The following is a 9,512-nucleotide window of genomic DNA, read 5'->3' as shown; positions in this document are numbered from 1 at the left end:
AACACTGCATCACCACTGAGATTTAGCAGTTACCACACTGCCCTAGGAGACCTAAATCTGTCCTAATACAGGTATTATCATCATCATCCATTATCACTGCACGGGTCATTACCATTTCCTTGGTATCCATCACTGTACTTAGTATATTTCATGTTATAAATTTTGCTCTATTTATATTTTACAACATACTGAGTGTAAATTAAACTAAATATAGTTTGGTAAAAACTAAGTATTTTTAAAATATTTTATCACCTTTAACTCTAAATTATGGAACAGTGAAATTCCATATTATATACCATTCAAGAGGTGGGAGTTAATCAAATATATCTGGTTGTAGCATTTTTCCGCCCACTCCTCCCTACCCCCGAGTGCTGCTCTGGCTGCACCACGTTTGCTCAGAGCTCCCGGCTCCTGCTAAGCTAGCACCACCATCCTTTTTCTCCAGCCACCATCATGATCAACTCCCAGGACCTCATCTGCTAGGATGAGATGTTGTCCACCATCTACAAGATCTGGGAGATGGTACAGAGGCTGTGCCTGGAGGTGGAGGAGAGGACGGTCAGGAGGACGGAGGGTAACACTGATGACCCGCTCACTGTGGGAAATGCCTCCACCTCCGAGGGTGAAGGTACAGAAAGCACAGTCATGCCTGGTGTTGCTACTGTCCTGAAACATCACTGGCAGAAACCAGCTGCACCGAAGAAGCCTACGAGAAGTACGTCAGAGATTACATGAAATCGATCAAAGGCAAACTTGAAGAACAGAGGCCAGAAAAAGGAAAACCTTTTATGACAGGGGCTGCAGAACAAATCAAGCACATCCTCACTAACTGCAAAAACTACCCATTCTCTGTTGATGAAAACACGAACCGAGGTGGCATGGTTGCTCTGCTGGACTATTCTGGGGATGGCGTGACCCCATATAGGATTTCCTTTAAGGATGGTGTAGAAATGGAAACATGTTAATGAACTTGGCTATGACTTTGGATGTACCACCTGTTGTCATAACAGGCTGCAGCTCTTCATCCACACGGCACCAGGACTTAGATGAATGGGACAGATGCCACCTTGAGCTTTTCATTTATTTCGACCTTGACTTATCTGGAGTGGAGCCATCATTTTTAAGGAAAAAAAACAAAACAAACATGTCCTGTAGGTTGTCTAAAATAAGAATGCATTTAAACTAAAAACACACACACAAATACATCAGGTTGTAAAATAATCTCTAAAAAGTCTATAAAAATGTACATATGGCAAAAACTCAAATTCTCAAATGGAGTAAATTTACTTGAAATATTGATCTTACATAAGCTTAAAAATCTATTCCTAAGATACAGAATACCCTTACTTCATTTTTAAAGCAGCTATTGAAAACTTATACTGAGTAATGAATTGTGTTTGGTGTTGAATTATACAGTGATAATTACAGTAAAGGCACAAACAAGTAAACCAACTTTACACCATTCTGATAAGACAGTCAAGTCTGAAACCATGGGGTAAGAAGAAACAAGATGCAAATAAGATTATGTTAGATTTTTAATTTTACCTCATATTATCATATGTTAGCATTATACTACCTATGGCGGTATATTATCTGCATCAAAAAACACCATATACTTCAGGAAATAACTCCCAAATCTCAGTAACTTACCCAGTCAATGTTTATTTCTCATTCATGTAAAGTCCAATGTAGACGTTCCTGGTCAGGAGGCTCTCCTTCAATTGGTGACTCAGGAATCCAGTTTCTAATCATCTACTGGCTGTGTGTCTGGATAGCTGAGAAGAAAAAAGAGCATGCAGAATGGTAAGGAAAAATTAAGAGTCCAGGCCTAGAAATGTAGCCCAATATAATGCCCAGAAGGAGTCAAATGGCTCCACCCATATGCAACGATGTTTAAATAACAATATTCATTAATATACAATGAATATATGCCAAAATGAGATTTTTACATTATTATTAAATATAATATTTAAACTTTGAAAAATGAGACTAAGAGTCCTCCCAAAATATAGAACAAGTGATAACATCCTGAAAAGTATGGGAAAACGTTAAGTGGAATGCAGAATAAATCCAGAATTTTCAATATCCATATAAAAGGGCTTTTAAAAAGACATCATAGAAATAATTGAGAGAGAAAATATAATGCTTAGGAATTTCTCCAAGCTGAAAATATTTACATTATTCTAGATTGAAATGGCCAAAAACTACAATGCAAAGCAAAATTAAAAAAACCCATTCCTAGGCACATAAAGAGTGTAATTTCAGACCAAAGATAGAGGGAAAAGCCAGATCACTTATAATAATTTTAAAAATTGGCATTAGGCTTCTAGGCAAAAACATTACAAATAAAAAGTCTGTGAAGAGAGCTTAAAATCAGAAGAGATAAAAAGAGACAAACTTTGAATATACTATTGTACATCTCATTAAAGAATCAGAGAAATATTTTCATACCAGAACTCAAACACACGTGAACACTTTCTGAAAGAGCTAATAAAATATTTATTCCAACAGTAACAACAAAAAAACTAGAACTAATTAAGAGGATGCAAGAAGCAATGGTAAACAAAGCAAAACAAAATTTAGGAAACTCACTGTGAAATTTAAATATCAAGCTTATAAAAATCTGTAAAATACTGAGTAGTAGCAGCATTAGATTTTGAAAAGAGGAAAGAGTGGACAATAATGAAACCATGTTGACTGTTTTATCTTTTTTCTGGAGAGTTATAATTACACATTTATTAGAAAATTATAAGAATTTAGGGGCGCCTGTTTGGCTCAGTTGGTTAAGCAACTGCCTTCAGCTCAGGTCATGATCCTGGAGTCCCGGGATTGAGTCCCGCATCGGGCTCCCTGCTCGGCAGGGAGTCTGCTTCTCCCTCTGACCCTCCTCCCCTCATGCTCTCTCTCTCAAATAAATATTAAAAAAAAAAGAAAAAAGAAAACTATAAGAATTTAAATATTTGAAAATTTAAGAGAAATCTGCAGAATAAAAATTAGGATATTAGAAAATTAGAATAGAATGGAAAATTAGCCATTTGAAAACAGAAGATAAAAAGAAACAAATTCGGGCGCCTGGGTGGCTCAGTCGGTTAAGCGACTGCCTTCGGCTCAGGTCATGATCCCAGGGTCCTGGGATCGAGTCCCACATCGGGCTCCCTGCTCTGCATGGAGCCTGCTTCTCCCTCTCCCACTCCCCCTGCTTGTGTTCCCTCTCTCGCTGTGTCTCTCTCTGTCAAATAAATAAATAAAATCTTTAAAAAAAAAAAAAAAGAAACAAATTCAACAAATCCAACAAAAAGCCAAAAAGGGAGGGAGGAGGGACTATAGAAAGCACACTGCTTTAGAGAAAAAAATAATAGAAGTTGGCAAGATTAAATTAAAGGCATAGGTGATATGAAAGGTTCAAAATCTCCCCTTAAATCCTCGTAATGGCTTTAAAACAAACATGGGAAAACAAATTTGGTAGGATGAATATAAGGGAAGAGGAAGACACACACCAAAACAATTAAAAATTAAAAATTAATAATGTAGATATATTATTAGGCAAAACAAATCATCAGTATGATAGGGAATATCATGGCACACTGACAAAAGGAGTGTTTTATCTAGAAGATAAGACAGGAATTTTATTCACGAAACAAAATGATTTCTAAATGTGTAAAGCATCAACTCATAAAGTTGCATGGACAACTTAGTAAATTCACAGTAATTGTGGGAGACATTAAAACGACTATCAGAACTCATAAGGTCAGGGGCACAAAAAAACAAGAAAGCTTGAAAACTTGAATCAAAACATTAACAAGCTTGACTATGCACATAGTTACAGAATGACAACCAAATCACACATATTCTTCTCAAATGTGTATATTTATAAAAATATACTAAGTGCTCAACTACAGAACAACTCAGCAGTCCAGAAAAAGAAGTATCACACAATAGAAATCAACAATCAAAATGGTGGCCAAAAACAATGCACCTAAAGATGTGATAACATCCTTCTAAATGACTTGTAAGAATCCAAAATGGAAATTGAAAGTGATTTAGAACTAAATTGTGGGAAACAGAACACCACAACAACCACTGGTGCATGTTGGCTCAGACTCCGAGATCTCTGAGAAAACTCGAGATTGCAGGGTTAAAAATAACCCGAAAGGATCAGAGTGAAATGCCCTTGGGATGTGTGTGGTCTGTTCTAAAGTACACAGCAGAAGATGTTTAGTAGATAGGAAGACAGCTGTAAATAGCACACTGGGCACTCCCCTCTTTGTTCCTTTATTCTGTTTTAAAGATTCTTACGTGCTTGACTAATCCTGTATACATGGAGGAACGTGCCTTACTACGCCCCTGCTGTAAACCATTATAGATCTATATATCGCTGTGGAAGGCATATAAGAGTATGAAAAATAAACCTCGGCACCTCGGGCTGTTTGCTCGGGGTCCCCTGTGCCTCACTATACTGTTGTCTTTCTCAGTTCCTTCGCCACTCCAGGTCCCTGACTCTCTGAGGTCGACACTAAATGATAACCCAAACTGCATATATCCAAAACTGTTGGATGTAGCAGCTGATACTCACTGGGAAGTTCATATCTTTAAATAGGTAAATTAGGAAAAAAAAAAAAAATTCTGAAGAGAGAGAAAAGTAGTTAACTAAGCTACTAACTTGAGGTGAAAAAATATCAACAAAACAAACTTAAAATCAAAGGAACAAATGAATGAGGAGAAAAGCAGAAATTAGCAGAATAGAATTTTTAATAGATTATCATAAACATTGAAATCTGAATATTTAGAAAAATGAATAAAATTGGCAAGGCACTTCTTAAGCCACTTCCCATGGCATATAGGCCCATCTTTCCTTCTGGCTGTTACTACAAAAATCAGTACAATTGGTAGTACTGTCAGCTTCATTTGACTTCACCTCTGGAAGAATGAAAGATAGGAAGCTCTCATATCTTCTCAGGGGGGTGAATTAACAACCATGCTCTTACTTCTCACCAATGTAATTTTAGATACCAATTCTTTCTCTGTTGCCATTTAAAACAAGGCCTAAGGGGTGCCTGGGTGGCTCAGTCCATTAAGTGCCCAACTTCAGCTCAGGTCATAATCTCAGGGTCCTGGGATAGAGCCCTGACTCGGGCTCCGCAATCAGTGGGGAGTGTGTTTCTCCCTCTCCCTCTTCCTCTCCCCCCGCTTCTGCTCATGCTCTCTCTCTCAAATAAATAAAATCTTAAAAATAAATAAATAAATAAAACAAGGCCAAAATTAAACTATAAATAATGGGAGGCTAAGAAAAAAGCCTTTAATTTGGACTTCAAAGTAACTGAAAATTAGTAAAATATGTCTATTTGATTTTATAAATAACACTTAGAATTTGGTTGCAATTCTGACATACTTGTTCGAAAAAACCAAGAATGAACCAAGTCCAAATTTTCTTTTTGTTAAGCAATTTCAGTAGAATTACATAATGTAATAAGATATCTTCCACCTCACTTTCAACTTTAGATGGCTTTTACTTTTTATTTCTTTTTAATTTTATTATGTTATGGGGCGCCTGGGTGGCTCAGTTGGTTAAGCGACTGCCTTCAGCTCAGGTCATGATCCTGGAGTCCCTGGATCGAGTCCCACATTGGGCTCCCTGCTCGGCAGGGAGCCTGCTTCTCCCTCTGACCCTCCCCCCTCTCATGTGCTCTCTCTCTCATTCTCTCTCTCAAATAAATAAATAAAATCTTTAAAAAAATTTTTTTATTATGTTATGTTAGTCACCATACATTACATTATTAGTTTTTGATGCAGTGTTCCATGATTCATTGTTTGCGTATAACACCCAGTGCTCCATGCAATACGTGCCCTCCTTAATACCCATCACTGGGCTAACCCCTCCTCCCATCCCCCTCCCCTCTAAAACCCTCAGTTTAGATGGCTTTTAAAGTTAAAGCTTTTCTTTCTTTCTTTCTTTCTTTATTTATTTATTTATAATGTTTTATTTATTTATTTGACAGAGACAGAGAAAGTGAGAGCAGGAACACAAGCAGGGGGGGTGGCAGAGGAAGAAGCAGGCTTCCCGCCAAGCAGGGAGCCCAATGCATGCGGGGCTCGATCCCAGGACCCTGGGATCATGACCTGAGCCAAAGGCAGACGCTTAATGACTGAGCCACTCGGGCACCCTAAAGTTAAAGCTTTTAAAGAGGATTATTTCTAACAACTATCTGAGAGCTTTATCCGTATTTCAAATGTACTCTACTGATCCCTGATTATTCAAGTCATTCATTTCTGAAGGCCTTTTGCAATTGTTTTGAGTTGTGATTTCAATTTCTCTTTGCAGCTTGTGACAATCAGGCAAGACCAACAGAACAGACACAAGTGTTAAGCAGAGAAGGATTTGGGAGGCTGGGGAGAGCTAATGGAGTAACTCTTCTTTTTTCCTGTTTTTTTTGACATAGAATTGACAGACAACACTGTATAAGTTTAAGGTCTATGACATAATGATTTGATAGATGTGTATACTGCTAAATGATTAGTACTGCCCATCCTTCTCAAACTCTTTCAAGAAACTGATGAGGAGGGAACACTCCCAAACTCATTTTTATAAGGCCAGCATTACCCTGATACCAAAGCCAGATAAGGACATTACACAAATTTAAAAAAACCTTATAGGCCAGTATGAATATAGATAGATATGAATAGGCCTGATGAATATAGATGTCAAGATTCTCAACAAAATACTAGCAAATCAAATTCAGCAGCACATTTAAAAAAACATACACCATTATCAAGTGGAATTCATCCCTGGGAAGTGAAAATGGTCCAACATACACAAATCAATAAATGTGATACACCAGATTAATAGAATGAAAGATAAAAATCATACCATCTTAACATAGGCCAAAAAAGCATTTGACAAAATTCAACATCTATTTATGATAAAAAAAAAATCTCTTAATAAATTGAATATAGAAGAAATATCTTCAACACAGTAAAGACCATATATGCTTAACTCTTTATTAGCAGACATTTTTACTGTTGCCCTCACTTTCATTTTCCTCTAATATAACCAAAGAGGGGAATCTGCTGATGAACACTCAGATAACTAAGACCCACTAAACTCAGTTACCATTAGCACATTTATATACTGCTAAAGGTAGAGAATAGCATCTAGAAGAACATCTAACAAGGACATATATGTAGATACAAATGGGGTAAATATCTGTCAGTTCTGGGTCAGTATTTATCCCCTCCTCATGGGTCTTATTTCTCTGCCTATTTGTGCGCCTGGTAAATTTTGATTCAATTATAGACACTGTGATTCTTGCCTTGTTGGGAGTTGAATATTCTTGGATTCCTAAAATAGCCTTCAATTTTCTTCTGGGATACCATTAAGTTCGATCCTTTCAAATCTTTCTTTTACGACTAGTTTGGCAGGATGAGATTAGTACTCAGTAGAGGGCTTATCATTCCTCCCTACTAAGAGAAGACTTTTCTGTCTCTTCTACCTAATGCTGTATTAATCATAAGGTTTCCCAGTCTGACTGATGGGAACAGGCACTATACCCAACACTAAGTATATATCGAGCACTTTCACCTCTAATTCTTTTAGGTTTTCCTTCCCCATCTTGGGTAGTTTCTTCACATGCATGTGTTGTTCAGTGCTCAGCTCAGTACTTTAGTGGGATCCTCTGCAGATCTTCGGAGTTCTTGCTCAATAAAGCTTTTCTCTGATGCTCTATACCCCAAACTCTAGTCACCTCAGTCCCCCAGGACCCTCAAATTACCAAGTCTGCTGGATTCTCCCTGGGTTTCCAGCCCCACAATGGCACCATGGCCTGGAAACCTTCTGAAGTAGTAAGCTAAGCCAGTCATACGGCTCTCATCATCTGTTTTTTATTCTTCTGTTGCCTGGCCTCCACAACCAGAATTTCATTTTTTTCCTTGTTACTGCTGTTTCAAGCACAAGGATAAATCAAATCCTTGTTATTTCTTCTTAAGTCTTCTATGTTCAGTTTTACAAGAGTAAAAGAGAAGAAAAAGGAGACTATCCACACATGCATCTGTGTGTGGGTTTGTGTGTGTATGATGCACATTTTATTGTTTATTTTTATATACGTATATTTAAAATCTATTTATTTATCTCAGAGAAGAGCATGTGAGTGGGGGGAGAGGGAGAGAGAAAATCTCAAGCCAACTCTATGCAGAGCGCAGACCTCCACACAGGGCTCAATCTCACGACCCTGAAATTGTGACCTGAGCCAAAACCAAGATTCAGACGCTCAACCGACTGAGTCACCCAGGTGCCCTGGGACGTGCATTTTACTTATTTATTTTTTTAAAGGTTTTTATTTATTTGAGAGAGAGAGCAAAAGCAGGGGGAGCAGCAGAGGGAAAGGGAGAAGGGAGCCTGACGTGGGGCTCAATCCCAGGACCCTGGGATCATGACCTGAGCCAAAGGCAGACGCTTAACAGACTGAGCCACCCAGGCACCCCAAGATGTGCATTTTAAATCTGAATCCCATGGGTGGCTTTGTTTTTTCTAGAGACTGTTAGGTCTTCTCCAATGTGACCACTGAAGCCACTTAAATCAGCTGCTAATGATTCGGCCATAGCTGCTACGATCACCTCTTGTTCAGGGACCAACTTTTACGTCCTTTTCTCTCTCTGAACTTGATAGCTGTTTTAAGCTGCTCCCAAGAGGAACCTGGATGTAGCTTAGAGTTTGAACCCAGTGTCTCTGGGAGGTACTAAAGGAGAAGCACATGGGACCACTAAGCATCACAAAATAATGCCAGGATTGTCATGCCCCAAAGACCCCGGGCAACTTTCCCACATTGGTGAGGAAGCTTTCTCTCCGTTATCTTTGCTCAGGACTTTCCTATATTCCCAGAATTCTAGCATCATTATCAAATAATTAGTCCATAGACTGCATTTTCAGATTAAACATCTTGCTCTCCCCACCTTACCTCACCCAGATTCCTCACCATGCTTAAAGTACAGAATTTATATATTTTAAATGCCTTGGTTCTTTCTATGTAAAGGGTACTTCCTGTATGTGAAATATTTTCTTGATGAATAATGTAAGATAAGTTTTTCCCATGTGAAAGGGAGATTCTAACTGTTGAAAATTGAAAGTCCGTTTATGATCACAATACATGTAGACAGCATTTTATTGTTCTCCTAAACTAATGGAACACATTTCAAATTTTCCATGTGAAATGTATCAATTCACCTTTAATAATGTAACTGGAAATTTTATCTTCTTCTGTTTGTCCCTTCCTTCTCAGTTTCGATTCCTTTTTATTCTTTAGCCCTTTAACTTTCTCGTGCATTTGAAAAAGATTTACTTCACTTGTATCATCCTGTCCCCTTTAGCCATTCAGCTTCTTTACCCACCTCTGGAGTGCCTGTGAAGGTACTTGGTATCTCTATAGGAAAGTACTGGTAACAATGGAAGAGTTTATTTTATTTAGCTTACCTTCTCCTAATTCATTAATAATTGCCTAGTAGGCCCATAAAACTGAAAGCTG

General features: G+C 38.0%; 1 pseudogene; it reads left to right on the top strand.

Annotated features, from left to right (window-relative positions):
* The first annotated feature begins 453 nt into the window (after positions 1 to 453).
* Positions 454 to 965, top strand: LOC118005706 (annotated as a pseudogene).
* Positions 966 to 9,512: the final 8,547 nt, after the last annotated feature.

Source organism: Mirounga leonina, unplaced genomic scaffold (genome assembly GCF_011800145.1).
Source record: "Mirounga leonina isolate KUSES-001 unplaced genomic scaffold, KU_Mleo_1.0 Mir_101595, whole genome shotgun sequence".
Taxonomy (NCBI): Eukaryota; Metazoa; Chordata; class Mammalia; order Carnivora; family Phocidae; genus Mirounga; species Mirounga leonina.
Note: the sequence above shows the minus strand (reverse complement) of the source record. Positions and strands in the feature narration are given on the sequence as shown.